This window comes from Tursiops truncatus, chromosome 6 (assembly GCF_011762595.2).
Source record: "Tursiops truncatus isolate mTurTru1 chromosome 6, mTurTru1.mat.Y, whole genome shotgun sequence".
NCBI classification, from domain to species: domain Eukaryota; kingdom Metazoa; phylum Chordata; class Mammalia; order Artiodactyla; family Delphinidae; genus Tursiops; species Tursiops truncatus.
The window spans coordinates 56049654-56064497 of NC_047039.1; the positions used below are offsets into that span (position 1 = coordinate 56049654).

Here is a 14844-nt window from a genome sequence, read left to right on the forward strand (position 1 = left end):
CCATAGGCTTTGGGTCATCATGTTTTCATTGTCATTTGTTCCTAGGTATTTTTTGATTTCCTCTTTGATTTCCTCTTTGATTTCTTCAGTAATCTCTTGGTTATTTAATAGTGTAATGTTTAGCCTCCACCTGTTAGTATTTTTTTTTTTTTTACAGATTATTTTCCTGTAATTAATATCTAGTCTCATAGTGTTGTGGTCAGAAAAGATACTTGATATGATTTCAATTTTCTTAGATTTACCAGTGCTTGATTTGTGACCCAAGATATGATCTATCCTGGAGAATGTTCCATGAGCACTTGAGAAGAAAGTGTATTCTGTTGTTTTTGGATGGAATGACCTATAAATATCAATTAAGTCCATCTTGTTTAATGTGTCATTTAAAGCTTCTGTTTCCTTATTTATTTTCATTTTGGATGATCTGCCCATAGGTGAAAGTGGGGTGTTAAAGTCCCCTGCTATGATTGTGTTACTGCTGATTTCCCCTTTTATGGCTGTTAGCCTTTGCCTTATGTATTGAAGTGCTCCTATGTTGGGTGCCTAAATATTTACCATTGTTATATCTTCTTGGATTGATCCCTTGATCATTATGTAGTGTTCTTCTTTGTCTCTTGTAATAGTCTTTATTTTAAAGTCTATTTTGTCTGATACGAAAATTGCTACTCCAGCTTTCATTTGATTTCCATATGCATGGAATATCTTTTTCTCTCCCCTCACTTTCAGTCTGTATGTGTCCCTAGGTCTGAAGTGAGTCTCTTGTAGACAGCATATATATGGGTCTGGTTTCTATATTCATTCAGCCAGTCTTTTTCTTTGGGTTGGAGCACTTAATCCATTTATGTTTAAGCTATATTGATATGTATGTTCCTATTACCATTTTCTTAATTGTTTTGGGTTTGTTATTGTAAGTCGTCTTCTCTTCTGTTTCCTGCCTAGAGATGTTCCTTTAGCATTTGTTTTGGAGCTGGTTTGGTGGTGCTGAATTCTCTTAGCTTTTGCTTGTCTGTAAAGGTTTTAATTTCTCTGTCGAATCTGAATAAGATCCTTGTTGGGTAGAGTAATCTTGGTTGTAGATTTTTCCCTTTCATCACTTTAAATATGTCCTGCCACTCCCTTCTGGCTTGCAGACTTTGTACTGAAAGATCAGCTGTTAACGTTATGGGGATTCCTTTTATGTTAATTGCTGCTTTTCCCTTGCTGCTTTTAATATTTTTTCTTTGTATTTATTTTTTGATAGTTTGATTAATATGTTTCTTGGCATGCTTCTCCTTGCATTTACCCTGTATGGGACTCTCTGTGCTTCCTGGATTTGATTGACTATTTCCTTTCCTATATTAGAGAAGTTTTCAACTATAATCTTATCAAATATTTTCTCAGTCCCTTTTTTTTTCTCTTCTTCTGGGACCCCAATAATTTGAATGTTTGTGCATTTAATGTTGTCCCAGAGGTCTCTGAGATTGTTCTCTATTCTTTTCATTCTTTTTTCTTTATTCTGCTCTGCAGTAGTTATTTCCACTATTTTATCTTCCAAGTCACTTATCTGTTCTTCTGCCTCAGTTATTCTGCCATTGATTCCTTCTAGAGAATTTTTAATTTCATTTATTGTGTTGTTCATCAGTGTTTGTTTGCTCTTTAGTTCTTCTAGCTCCTTGTGAAACGTTTCTTATATTATCTCCATTCTATGTCCAAGATTTTGGATCATCTTTACTATCATTCCTCTGAATTTTTTTTCAGGTAGACTGCCTATTTCCTCTTCATTTGTTTGGTCTTGTGGATTTTTACCTTGCTCTTCATCTGCTGTGTGTTTTTCTATCTTCTCATTTTGCTTAACTTACTGTGTTGGGTGTCTCCTTTTTGCAGCCTGCAGGTTTGTAGTTCCCATTGTTTTTCATGTCTGATCCCAGTGGGTAAGGTTGGTTCAGTGAGTTGTAGAGGGGACTGGTGCTTGTGTTCTGGTGGATGAGGTTGTATCTTGTCTTTCTGGTGGGCAGGACCACGTCTGGTGGTGTTTTGGAGTGTCTGTGAACTTAGTATGATTTTAGGCAGCCTCTCTGCTAACGGGTAGGTTTCTGTTCCTGTCTTGTTAGTTGTTTGGCATAGTGTGTCCAGCACTCTAGCTTGCTGGTCATTGAATGGAGCTGGGTCTTAGCGTTGAGATGGAGATCTCTGGGAGAGCTTTTGCCATTTGATAATATGTGGGGCCGGGAGGTCTCTGGTGGACCAATGTCCTGAACTTGGCTCTCCTACCTCAGAGTCTTAGGCGTGGCACCCAGCCAGAGCACCAAGACCCTGTCAGCCACACAGCTTGGAACACCACACTCCAGAGGTCCTCCTTTCCACCTATTTTGTCTCTCTTTTATCTCAGTGTTTTTGGTTGTTACTGTAGGTCTTAGCTGAAGGTCCCAATCATGTTGCTGTTTGCCCTAATGATTGACATTTTCTTTGCCATTTACATATTAGAGAGGGGTTTTAGAGTAGGAGCTGGGGTAATACAGTTTGACTGCTCTTCTAGAAACCAAGGGGAAGGGGATTCCAGGTTCTTTGATTAGGCATATCAACTTGAAATAACGGTTCTGTTTAAAGTGTACCAGGCTTGTTTTCTCCAAGGAAAAATCTTACAGTACCAGGTTTCTGGATGGGGCGTGCTGAGGAATGGGGAGTAATTGCCAGCTGTGGAGGATGAGAGCAATCACTTTACAGTCTTAGGATTTTTTTTTTCCTCGAACTGCACCTCACCCCTGCCTTCCATGGCCTTCACTTCTTCCAAATACAGGGTTGTGGGTGGCTTCAGGGGTGATAAGCTGACTTGTGTGTACTCCACACTCTTGGCACATAAGGCAGTACCTTCTCAGTTCGGCTACATTGATCATCATTTCTCTGCTTCCTGTTCTCAATGATTTGAAATACACCACAGTGATTAATGGTATGACTCTGAAACCAGACTGCCTGGATTTGAATCCTAGCTTTACCACTTAATAAAATTTGATCAGCAAGGTACTTAATGTTTCTGTGCCTCTATTTTCTCATTTGTAAAATGAAGGTAATGATAGGGATGTTACAGATACCAAATGAGGTAGAACAGTGCCTGACTCTCACACTGTCAGCTGCCATAAACCATGCTACTATTGCCCTCTCTTCTATTAGTATCTCTACTGTAAGTTGATTAGTATTCCCCCTGTAAGTTGATTTTTTTTTGTAAGTTGATTTTTAAAAACAATTATTTTGCTCTCATTTGCCTGATGTTTGAGAAGAAGTTGTTAATGCCTGTGGTCAAATCATCAGGTTTTTAAAACAATATTAAGGCTTCTAAATGTATTATTCTCATTCCCCTGCCATTTTTTTTTCCTGAGCAATAACATATTTGTGTGATGAGATCTCTTTGAGCATACTCCTTCATTTCATCTTAAAAACAAAGAATGGTAACTTTTAAGACACACAGATTAATTACAGGATTTTTTTCATCTCTATGAAAAATACCCTGTTTTCTAAAATATTTTCTTAGAATTAAATGTGCAAAGTGCCAAACTCTTAAGTCATTGATTATTTGGGGACATTACTCTTTGTGAGAATTTAATACAAGATGATTTAATGAGACATTCCCAATTGATATTATAATACAAAACTTTACAAAAGTTTTGTTTTGCTATCTGCAAACTATTAAACAGGCAATAGAATCACTATCTTTGCAAGATATTTATGTTATAGAAATTCAGTTATTTAAATATTTCTAAAAAGGGAGTTGAGAGCAGCACTTTTGAAAAGCAGTTAATAATGAACAGACATCAAGGAAACTATCATTATAACAGCAAAGTGCTTTGCAACTCCAATAACTTAAGTGGGGCAGAAGCAGGCCATTAAATATAATTAAAAGCCGTCAAAAATAAGCTGAGAAATGGAACTGTAAAAGGCTGTCCTTTGCCAGGAGCTGAAGGCAAAAAAAGCAAGGGAGAACCTTGAAAGTAGCAATGAATTGATAAGCCATACTGCCTGCAGCTTGTAATGTGCTCTGTTAGATTTTAGTAACAGTTAAAGTAGATTAATAGCGCAATCACTGAGTATCTTAAATTCCTCTCTGTTGTTCCCCGATTATAGGCTCCCATGATAGACGGAACCCTGAGTGGGTCAAAATTTCAATTCATTTCTCTGCTCAGTCACTTTTTAAGTAATGCTGGCATCTACATTTGTTGGACACCAGCATTCTCTGTGATGTTTTAAAAGCAGAAATAAATTTAGTTATTGACATAACTGTAGCCCTCATTTCCGAGGAGGCTTCATTCCTCTTTATTCAGCAGACGAAGAAATCCCTTGGAACGTGAGCAATTGATATCTTTCTCCCACTAGGGGCTACCATGGTGAAGTGGATGATAGAAGATTACAAATTTATTGTGCCTCTTAAACTCTCAGATTCATGTGAATCTGCAGAAACAGTACCACAAGGACAAAAACAATGTGCCCTCGATCATTTTATTTTTATAATAATATTCTTTAATGAAGCTAAAGCCTCCCTGCTGTGATCTTATGTTTTTCAACATCAGGGAGAAATAGATTCCTCTGAATTGTAAGAGAACTCCTGAAATAGTAGGGATATTGAAATAGAGGATCAGTTACTTCTTTTGCAGTAATTCTGAACTTGAAATGGCTACAGCACTGCCTATGTAGACAAGACAAACCAGCATATTGAAAAGCTGTACACAAAAGTATCAGAAAAAGCTGAGATAAACTGTTTTGTTTTCTAATATCTTATAGTGTCCCTTTAAAAAGCCAGTGCTAAAAATTCTGTTGTAACAGAAGCAAACAAAAACTGAAAATTCTGTCCCCAATTTAAATGTAAAAAATTTAAATATGTTTAACAATCCTTCTGAAAATTGCTAACATCACTGCTTGTGGGTTTCATTTTACTCGTTTTAACCTGAAGAAGGATCTTTGGTTAGGCTGGGAGCTTAGAGGTCCCGCAGAGGATGGAGACAGATAAGAGAATAGATGTTATGAATGTAACAGATTATTGCATTTATGAAATACTCTAATTTGTGCAGTGATTCATATCCATTATACCATTCAATCCTGGAAGGAACCCTAAGAAGACATGAGCTCAAACAGGCATTGATACCTTACAAACACCACAGTAAGGAAGACTGAGGCTCAGACAGGTTACAGGATGAGCAGCAGGTCCTGCAACTTCCTTACTTGCAGCTGGCACCTGGACCACCTGGACCTAAGTAATAGCTCGGTACTTTGTCTTTCCCTTTAGGTTTGGCAAGAACTCCCAACTTGCAAAATGCAAATCATTTTGCTATAGTAAAGTCAGTGTTATCAGAGTGTATAATTTACCTTTTCATCTGCCACATTCAGGCAGGAACTTACCATTTGGCCTGATAGTGGAGTCACACGGATCAATGGGCTTTTAGGGAATGGAAGCTCTGAAGTATACTTTATTTAAATGATTGTTCGGCAGCACATGCAGGGCTCCACAGCAGTCTAAAATGTTGGAAACTGAGATAGCTGGTGAGGGGGCTGTCTGAGACCCTTCTTCAGGAAAGGGCACACAAATTGAAGGCTTCATTCTTTGCTGAGCAGGGACTTTCCCACTTGAAGGGCAATTGGGGTGGAACTCTGGCAACACCACCATCAATCACCCTGGTCAATGAGATTGATTTAAAGAGACTGCTGAGGGTCAGGATGATAGAGTCCTGAAACTACTTAGAAGGAAGAGAAATGGACTTTCAAGATGTGGATCGCAAGAGAATGGAATAAGTGAAATTAAGGAGAATGAAAGAGTAAGAAAAAGGTGATAGGAGATCTGTGTGAGGAACAAAAGTACTGAGAAATTAGAAATAAAAAATAGCCAAAATTCAAATAAGTTTATTCATACTCAGATTAATGACAATATTTGGTTTATATATTTGGAACTTTTTCGAGAACTCTTCAATTGTTTCACATAAACCAATGAAAGGCTGCCAGATAACTTTCTATCTCAACATCAATATTAGTATCATTTGTAACAACAAAAAATAATGGCATTCACTGTGTTGTGACTATGTACCGGACACTTTTCTAACAACTTGAAATGTATTAACTATATGTATATTTATAACATAAACTATTAATCCTGTTTTAAATATCAAGATAATAGTGCATAGCAAATTTAAGGAGCTTGCTTGCCCATGAAAACTACAAAGCTAAGTGGCAAAGTCAGGGACATAAGCTCTACAGCCTTCACCCCTTACACTTTCCAGGCCATTCCCTAGAATAATAATCTGTATGCTCATTAGAACAGCTTTGCTATTTGCTTTTGAAAAATAACACTTTCCGAACACAAGAATTTATGTGATATTTAAACTACAATGATATTGCTTGAATGTTCCCAGGATGATTTGGGTGCGGACAAAATCCATTTCGCTTTGAGATTATGGCAAGAAAACAAAATTTGTATTTTTAATATTGATTCTAATTCCTTATGAAATACAATAGCTAATAGCACTGTATGACCTTATATAAAAATGATTGCCATGATGCGTGGAGATGCTGTCACACTACCTTTAAACATGAACTTGAGTTAAAACCACCTACTAAAACATCATTTTTAGCATAATAGAATCCGTTATAAACTATCCCATTACTGAAATTAACTTAGATCAACTGTGTGTATTTGTGTGTGCAGGCACAGACAGTTGATCTTCATTTCATGTTTGTGAATTTGGCTACTGCCTAAAATTTATTGGTAACCCCTAAATCAATGCTTATAGAATGTTGTGGTCGTTCACAGACATGCACAGAGCAGTAAAAATTTGAGTTGCCTTCCCCCGACGTCTTCCCAGCTAAGGTGGAATGAGGTGGTGCTTTGGCTTCTTGTTTGGCATTCATATTAATAAACAAGTGTCCTTTTCATGGTTTACCTAGTGTTACATTTTTTGAAATGTTTGCATTTGTGTGAGGTTTTTTTGTTTTTTTTTTTGTTTGTTTTTTGTTTTACACGACTGTGAGCAGGTCCTGTGAGCAGGACAGAGTGGCCTGGCTGGCACCCAGCTTAATCCCAGCAAGTAAGTGTGGTGAGCTTCCCCGGAGCCAGGTGGCCTCAGATGCCCCTTCCACAACAGAAGCCCCCATTCTGGACACCCCCTTCCTGGTGACATCTGCTGGGGCCAGAGCGGTTGTTTAGGAGGAGGCAGGAGACGTGGGGTCCCCCCCTCGCTCGCAGGCATCCACGCAGTTGACCACGTGGTTAGGCATACATACATACCTGCCTGTGGGGCAGGCAGGGGCCAAGCTACTTTTGGGGCTCACAAGAGCCGATCCAAGGAAAGCAGGCCCTAGTCTGGCTGAGGCCAGCACGCTTGGTACAGACCAGGTTGGGGCTGCCAGCAACTACAGGTGTCTGAGGTAGGAAAACAAGGCTGCCCCACTCATGGCAGCCCTGACAATGATCCTCAAGGGGTGATCTTGGCCTCCAGTCCTGGCTGAGGAGAAAAGGGACCTCCCACAGCTCTATGGGAGAGAGGCCCTTGTGTGAGGTTTTTATGGTATTCTTACCATTTTAAATGGACTACAATTGTAGTGTTGAAGTGTTGTCAGTGTTCCTAGGTGCAAGATAACAGATTTGCTGTGTGGAGAAAATGTGTGTCAGATAAATTTCATTCAGGCATGAATTATAGTTTAGTTTGGCTATATATTTAATATTAGTGAATTAATGATACATGTTAAGTAAGGTATCTTTAAACAGAAATACACTTAAAGTTGTGTATGGATTTAAGTGTTTATTCCCATTTTATAGATGATAAAGCGAGGCTTAGGAAGGCTAGACAATTTGTTCAAGCCCTTATAACGAACACTGAGTGGCAGAGCCAAGATTTAAACCCTAGGCTATCTGAAACCCATGATCTTAGCACAGCATAAGCTGCCATACTGTTATGTAAACCACTCTTTTCACTAACAGTATATTGTAAACATATTTCTATGTCTCCTAGAGTATATGAAATTCTTAATGGTCTTATAAAAATCCATTGCATGGGTTCATTGAAATGTTTTCACTAGTCTCCCTTATTTAAGTGTTTTTGTTGTTTCTAACTTTTCTTTATTAGAAACTGTGTTCTACTAAAGAAACTTTCACAAACACCTTTATTAATATGTCCCCTTATTTGCTCAGAATAAATTCCAAGAAGTAGAAGTGGAATTGCTAGACCGAATTCTATATATCTCTTACCCTGTCCAGTTGCCCTCCAGGCAAATATGCTGGTTTACACTCCCACTAAAACTCCATATATGTCCTTCTCCCCACACTTTTTGTAGTTCTGGACATAAATTTCTTTTCAGTCTTTATCAGTTACATACAGTTCTAATTTTTAAGAAATAAAAATAATTTTAATCTGTGTTTACTCTAAAATTTCAAGAGCTTTCACAGAAATTATATAGCTGAAGGAAGAATTCCTGGAAATGGTGTTTCAGAATGAGACTTGCCATTTTTTAGAGTGATTTTTTTTTTTTTTTACTAGCACTGCAATAAATCCAAGTATTGTAAAATCAGTAATTTTTATTTCCACCAGTTAGTCGTTCACACTAACAAAAGTGTATCCTTCTTTGGCTTATTAAATGTCCAATCTCTTAAAGTTAACAAAGTTAGACTGATTAAACAATTTTTTCTTAAGTGATGTCTTTCACTGCTAGAATATAGAAGGAAATATTAAAAACATTTAGAAGTGACTTAGATTCTAAAGTAAATTGAATTATTCTAGTAATATTCTGAATCTGGAAGACAGTGAGAGGAAAGAAAAGGAGAATGAACTGATTAGGATGACTGAATCAAACAGGGCTGGATCAGCCTTGGCTACCAATGAGCATGTACTTCCAAGAGAGGGAATCCCAAATGAATTGCTTCTCATGTTTGCCTGGCTATCCAAATGTTGCTGCCTGCCATTATTGCTATGCTCTGTTCCTTTCCATCTAATGTGTAACGCGAGTCCAATGGCTCTTTTACTGCTTGGAGTGAATTGATATGCTTGTCATGCACAACTTTATCTTCATTCCCGTTCAGGCAGAGAGATATACAGACAATAGACTGACAACATTTGAAGTTTTAAAATCATTTGGTAACAATATTTTTTAAAAGAATACCATGCTATTCATTTTTTCTTACAATTTTAAAAGTAACTGTATAGATTGAAAAAAAAAGATCTCAAAAGGGAAGAAGGAGAACTATTTTCCTCCCCTACTGTCTTTCATTCCCTCAATTCTATGCTCTGAGGTAAACATGTTTTCTAGGTAAACACATCCTTTTAGAGAGAGTCTATTACAAAAACATGGGTACAATGGCACACTTTTTTAAACGTTATAATTGTTGCATTCTGTGCTCATTGTTCTGCATCTGTATTTTGCATCTCTGAAGAAAAAGTGGAGGTTGGCCCTTGATGTGATTAAAAGTAATAGAATGGCCACAGGTAACATTTGATAATTGACAGTGGCTTTGTGTCAGGCACTGTCTAAGGCTTATATAAGATTACTTCTCATAACTCTCCTAAAATACTATTACTTCCTTCTATATAAATGAAACAGCAGTCTGAAGAAATTAAACAAGCTGTTGAAGCTCACCTAACCTAGTAATGGAAAAGCCAGGCTTAAACATAGGCCGTTGGATTCCAGAGTCCATTCTCCTATCCATCATTCTCGAACTTTACAGGACTAGTAAGTGGAGGGTTGTTGAATTAGCTAAATATAATCTTTAGTAATAACTGTGTAAATTGATTTTTACAACAAAAGGGGAACTTTAGAAGAAGGGAAATGTACAGATGGATTTTTCTTTTTTTTTTAATTGACTGAAAAGGCATTTAGGGACTCTGATGCAACTCTAGAGCACTGTTTCTACATTTTAAATTTTTATATTTTAGCCTTTTTGATCTTTATATCATGACTGAAATAAGCTGGGGCGGCAGGAAGCGGAGACAGTGACAGGCGAGAGAACACATTCTCACTCACGGAAGAGGGTGGATATGGAGTGGAAAGATATAAAAGGGACTGGCGAGTTAATTAGGAGTTCTGAGGAAGTTAATTAACTTGCTCCTAATGGTGAAGAGCTTTGGTGGAGCGGCCATCCACAGAGGGAGCAGGCCCATGTGATGTTCATTTGCAAGGCTCTGGGTTGTGCAAAGCAGCAAATTGATACAGGGAAGAGAAAAGGTAGCAGGACAGAGAAGACTGCGGTTAGCTAGTGACTGTCAATTATCAAAGTATGGAAAATCGAGTATTCAGCTTTGTGATCTCTCTCTCAAAACTGTTTATTACATATCTTGGAATTAGGGATTAGAAAAAAAATCTATATTAAAATGACATTTTTATAGAAAGAACCTGAAGTAGACTTAGCTATGCCATCTCCACAGCCACAACTGGGATAGTCTAACCTTTTGACCTAAGTAGCCAGTCCCATGGCGCCATCTGGTGGCATCTATTGTAATTCCAGGTGTAGGGCCTTTAAAAATACTCAGTCTTTGTAAAAGGATGTGATTTTCAAACCAAACCTACAAAACGAAAAATGGCAGAGAGGCTGGAATAGGTTCAGCAGTGGAGGTAGACATGAGTAATGGCAAACTCTGCCAACATTCTACTTGTGGCTGATGGGAACTTTGACCTATTTGAATTCTAGCTTTTGAGAGGGAAAAAATTGCCCTGGATAGTTCTCTTAAAAGACATTATATTTCTATAAGCATAAAGAATACAGGGCAAAACAAGTCCGTCTTAGGAAAGCCAGGTTGTATAATGTATTGCTAGTGCCTTGGGGGTATGAATGATGTCTTTGGTTTAATTTCTGATTTCCAAATGTGAACCACATAACACACATTTGAGAGTGTGATAAAAGCAATGGGAATATCTAGGCACGTATACATAGAAACACCTAGACCCTGCCCTGTACCTTATAAACCGGAGAACTGGCTGAAGGTGAAGAAGTGTTTAATTCAAGTTTGGGGATGTTCCAAAGTAAGACGGGCAGAAAAAGGAGTGAAGGAATCCAGAACCCTGGAAAATATACCTCTGGTAGGACTGGCTGTGGAGTTCACACAGGGGTGAGAAAGAAGTGAAACCAGAATGGTCTGATGGACTTGAACATGGGCGACTGCTATGACATTGTAGATGAGGACTCACAGGCGTGAGAAGGGTAGCAGGGTTAAGTGATCCTTCGAAGGAGGGTTTGAGAGATCTGCCATCTTAGAGGAGAACTTAGCAATGCGGTCCAAGGCATGGCCAATTTTTGAGAAGTTCATCAGAGACAAAAAGAAAACAATTGCATTTAATCGCTAGCATTGTTCTATACACTTTGATGTATCTTATTTAATCTTCATAGAAATCCTCTATGTGTGGTGATAGCCCTAATTATAGATAAAACACTTAGGCTCAGACAGGTAGACAAACTTGTGGAAGGTTATATAAGTGTTAAGTTAAAGAACACTTGCCAAGACCATGTTATTTTTTCCACATTTCATGGCAAAACTAGAGTTTAGGAAGGTTCTCAGACGGATGGTAAAGTAAATGTTCAAGATGCCTCATAATACTAGCACATCTCTTAGGTGCTCAGTGGATATTGATGGAGGCATGGTAAAGCAGACAAATATAACTGCTTTCAAATGAAAGGGGCAGGTTGACCTTAGAAATGAGAGAATATGTAGTGAGCAAGTTAAGCCATATTTGAAAATATCCCCTGAACTAAGGAACATAACTGCTGATCTTTTCATGTAACTTACCCTTCAGTACATGCTAGTCTATGATAATATAAGACAAATGAGATTTTCTGGTATTCTAAACTTCAAATTAAAAAACAACAAAAACTCATTCTATGAAAGAGAAATGGTTACAGTAGTTTTTCAGTCTGTAGCAGAACATAAGCTATGGGCAATGTTAGTAAGTGTTCTATGGTAAAAGGGCTGAACAGTTGGTGACTTGATTTGGGGAGTTTTCTGGTCACTTTCTTCCCCTTTTAGAGACTGACAGTGCGCTTGACCTTGGTAAAGGCTCTAAGAGATCCTATGGTAACAAACCTGTTGGAATTGTTTAACCAATCATTGTCCCACCCTTTTGTTCTGAAAGTATTTTCCCCTGCAGTGCATATAAAATTTTATATGCAATGCATATAAAATTTATCAGTATTCTTTTACTTTGGGAAATACGATGATGAATAAGATTCATTATGACTCTACTAAAAGATTCTCTCAGGAAACTTGTATTTAGCTTTGCTCTATAACTAACCACATAAACAACCAAATACGATGCATATAAAACTTTTTGTTATGAAAAGATGAGTTTGTCACCATCAGAACTTAATTTGGAATTATTTTTAATTGGATTTATATTGTCACCTCTTCTGTTGATGAGCCAGAAAATGTGTAATTGATCACATACTCATGTGATCTTGCAAGGTGAGGCAAGAAGCATACTTCAAAAAAATAATTTCATATTTTAAAATTTTCACACCAAGTCTGAATGTTATTCAATGTGTTTGTCTTTATTTACATTTGTAAAAGAAGGAAGGAAAGAAGATAAAAAGAAATTGTCAACATTTAAGAAATTATAGTCCATGTTGGTTGTACCACTTTTGTACTCCTTGCTATGAGGAGGTTATTAAAAATTCTTGTATTTGAAGTGGTGTTGAACACATTAGTTTACAAAAAGAAAATCTTTAAGTCAGGAAAGTCTATGGGAATGTGATTTTATTCTTAATCTGGTATTATTGGCTTCTTGAGTCAATCATCTGAATTATAATACCTGTCATCTCCCTGTTTCTCTTTGCCACCAGAGGGAGATGAAAAGTCACATGTAGGGCCCAGCATTGATTGTCAGTATTAGTGTTTGGTAATATTCATCTGTCTCTTTCAGGGAGCTTTATTATCACATTATTTCTAGACACTGATAAGGCAAAGCATGTTGCTATCGGGAAGTGTTACTGTGATTTCCAGCTTCATTCATGTGACCAGAAGGACATTATTTTATGCAATTCAGTTCATCGTAATCCCAGAGAATAGTAGAATTTATAGCATCGTCAAAGCTGATGTTTGACAAGGAAGATCCTTACCTCATAATAAATGAGTTGACTCTCTCAATTTTGGACAAGTGACTTACCCAAACACTACAGTTAGCGTATTTTAACTTCACAAATAACCAAAAGTGTCTTGTGTTTTTCAATTTAAGTGACAGGTTTTCCAGAGGGTCTGACCTGCTCAAATTTAAGTTAAAAGATAAGGGAATTCCCTGGTGGCTCAGTGGTTAAGAATCCGCCTGCGAATGCAGGGGACACGGGTTTGAGCCCTGGTTCGGGAAGATCCCACATGCCGTGGAGCAACTAAGCCCATGTGCTACAACTACTGAAGCCTGCATGCCTAGAGCCCATGCTCCACAACAAGAGAAGCCACCTTAATGAGAGGCCTGCGCACAGCAACGAAGAGTAGCCCCCGCTCGCTGCAACTAAAAAGAAAGCCCGTGCGCAGCAACAAAGACCCAATGCAGCCAAAAATGAATAAATAAATTAATTTAAAAAGTAATTAAAATATAAAAAACCCTTTGTATTTATCAGCTCTTATTTTTACTTATAAATATACTTGATGGAAATTTACTGGATTTTTGTGGGCGTTACTTTTTTTTAGCCCCCCCCACTTTATATATATTACAGATATATTACAGATATATCAGCAAGGCTATAGATTATTGATATAATTTCATTATTTCTCTTGCCCAATATTCTTTTCTTTTTTTTTTTTTTTTTTTTTTTTTTTTTGCGGTATGCGGGCCTCTCACTGTTGTGGCCTCTCCTGTTGCGGAGCTCAGGCTCCGGACGCACAGGCTCAGCGGCCACGGCTCATGGGCCCAGCCACTCTACAGCATGTGGGATCCTCCCAGACCAGGGCACGAACCCGTGTTCCCTGCATCGGCAGGAGGACTCTCAACCACTGCGCCACCAGCGAAGCCCCCTGCCCAACATTCTTAAATAAACAACATAAAGATCTTAAATCTAGTGAATCACGGCAGTATACGCTGACTCCAAAAAATGGACAAGAAGAAACAGATGATTTGCTGTATGTCAAGTAAAATGCCTTACTTGTTTTCGAAAATTTTGCTTTTTAAACATGCTTTGATTAAACAATAATGCTATAGGGAAACTTGAAAAATGGATCAGTTTATTAACATTATTGTATCTTATTATCCTAGAAATTTTACTTAAAAACAGAATAATAAAGTTGAAATACTTTTTCCCTATATCCCAGTGTTATTTCTTGGTATTTTGAATAATATGAAAGTTTGTAACTAAATGGAAAGATACAAAATACTTTTTGGAGTCTGGTGAAGTGCAAATTATTATGAAAACAAAATAAATGTAGGTTTTTTCCAGAATGTTAATTTCTTTGAAATTATCGTAAATTTTTATATTGCACCTTGCTTTAGCAGTATAGCTCATTGTGTGCTAATTTGCTTGGGGCTTGCTGTGGTATGGGAGCCAACTCTGACTTAAGGTTTGTGTGTGCGTGTGTTTCTAAATTTCTTTTTAACTGTGTGGCTCATGTTCATATACATTTGCATCCAAGCAAGTTTGGAAATTCTCTTTTTTTGTTAGGTAGACTGAAATATATAGGCTATGTTTTAATGAGAAAGATGTTGCATTCAGCTGTAAAAATGATCTCAGTGTAGTGTTGTATCTGAACAGTGGTTTCACCAGCCTTGGAATTCTTTTCCTGACCAAGATAACAGTAGTTGTTGTAGCTATCTAACGACCTTCCCAAACAAAGCTGAGAATGTGGAAGCCTGGTAGGCAGAGAGGATGGAGTTGATATATATGAACCAAAGAGTGGAGCAAAGAACACTCGGGAGAAAAGACAGGAA

General features: G+C 37.6%; 1 protein-coding gene and 1 non-coding gene across 2 annotated transcripts in view; one reads left to right on the top strand and one right to left on the bottom strand.

The window, feature by feature from the left end:
- Positions 1–14844, top strand: part of PTPRD (protein tyrosine phosphatase receptor type D) — a 2130336-nt gene that overhangs the window by 635091 nt on the left and 1480401 nt on the right. The window lies entirely within an intron of this gene.
- On the bottom strand, positions 7367–7498 carry LOC117312853 (small Cajal body-specific RNA 20). The gene has a single exon (XR_004527259.1).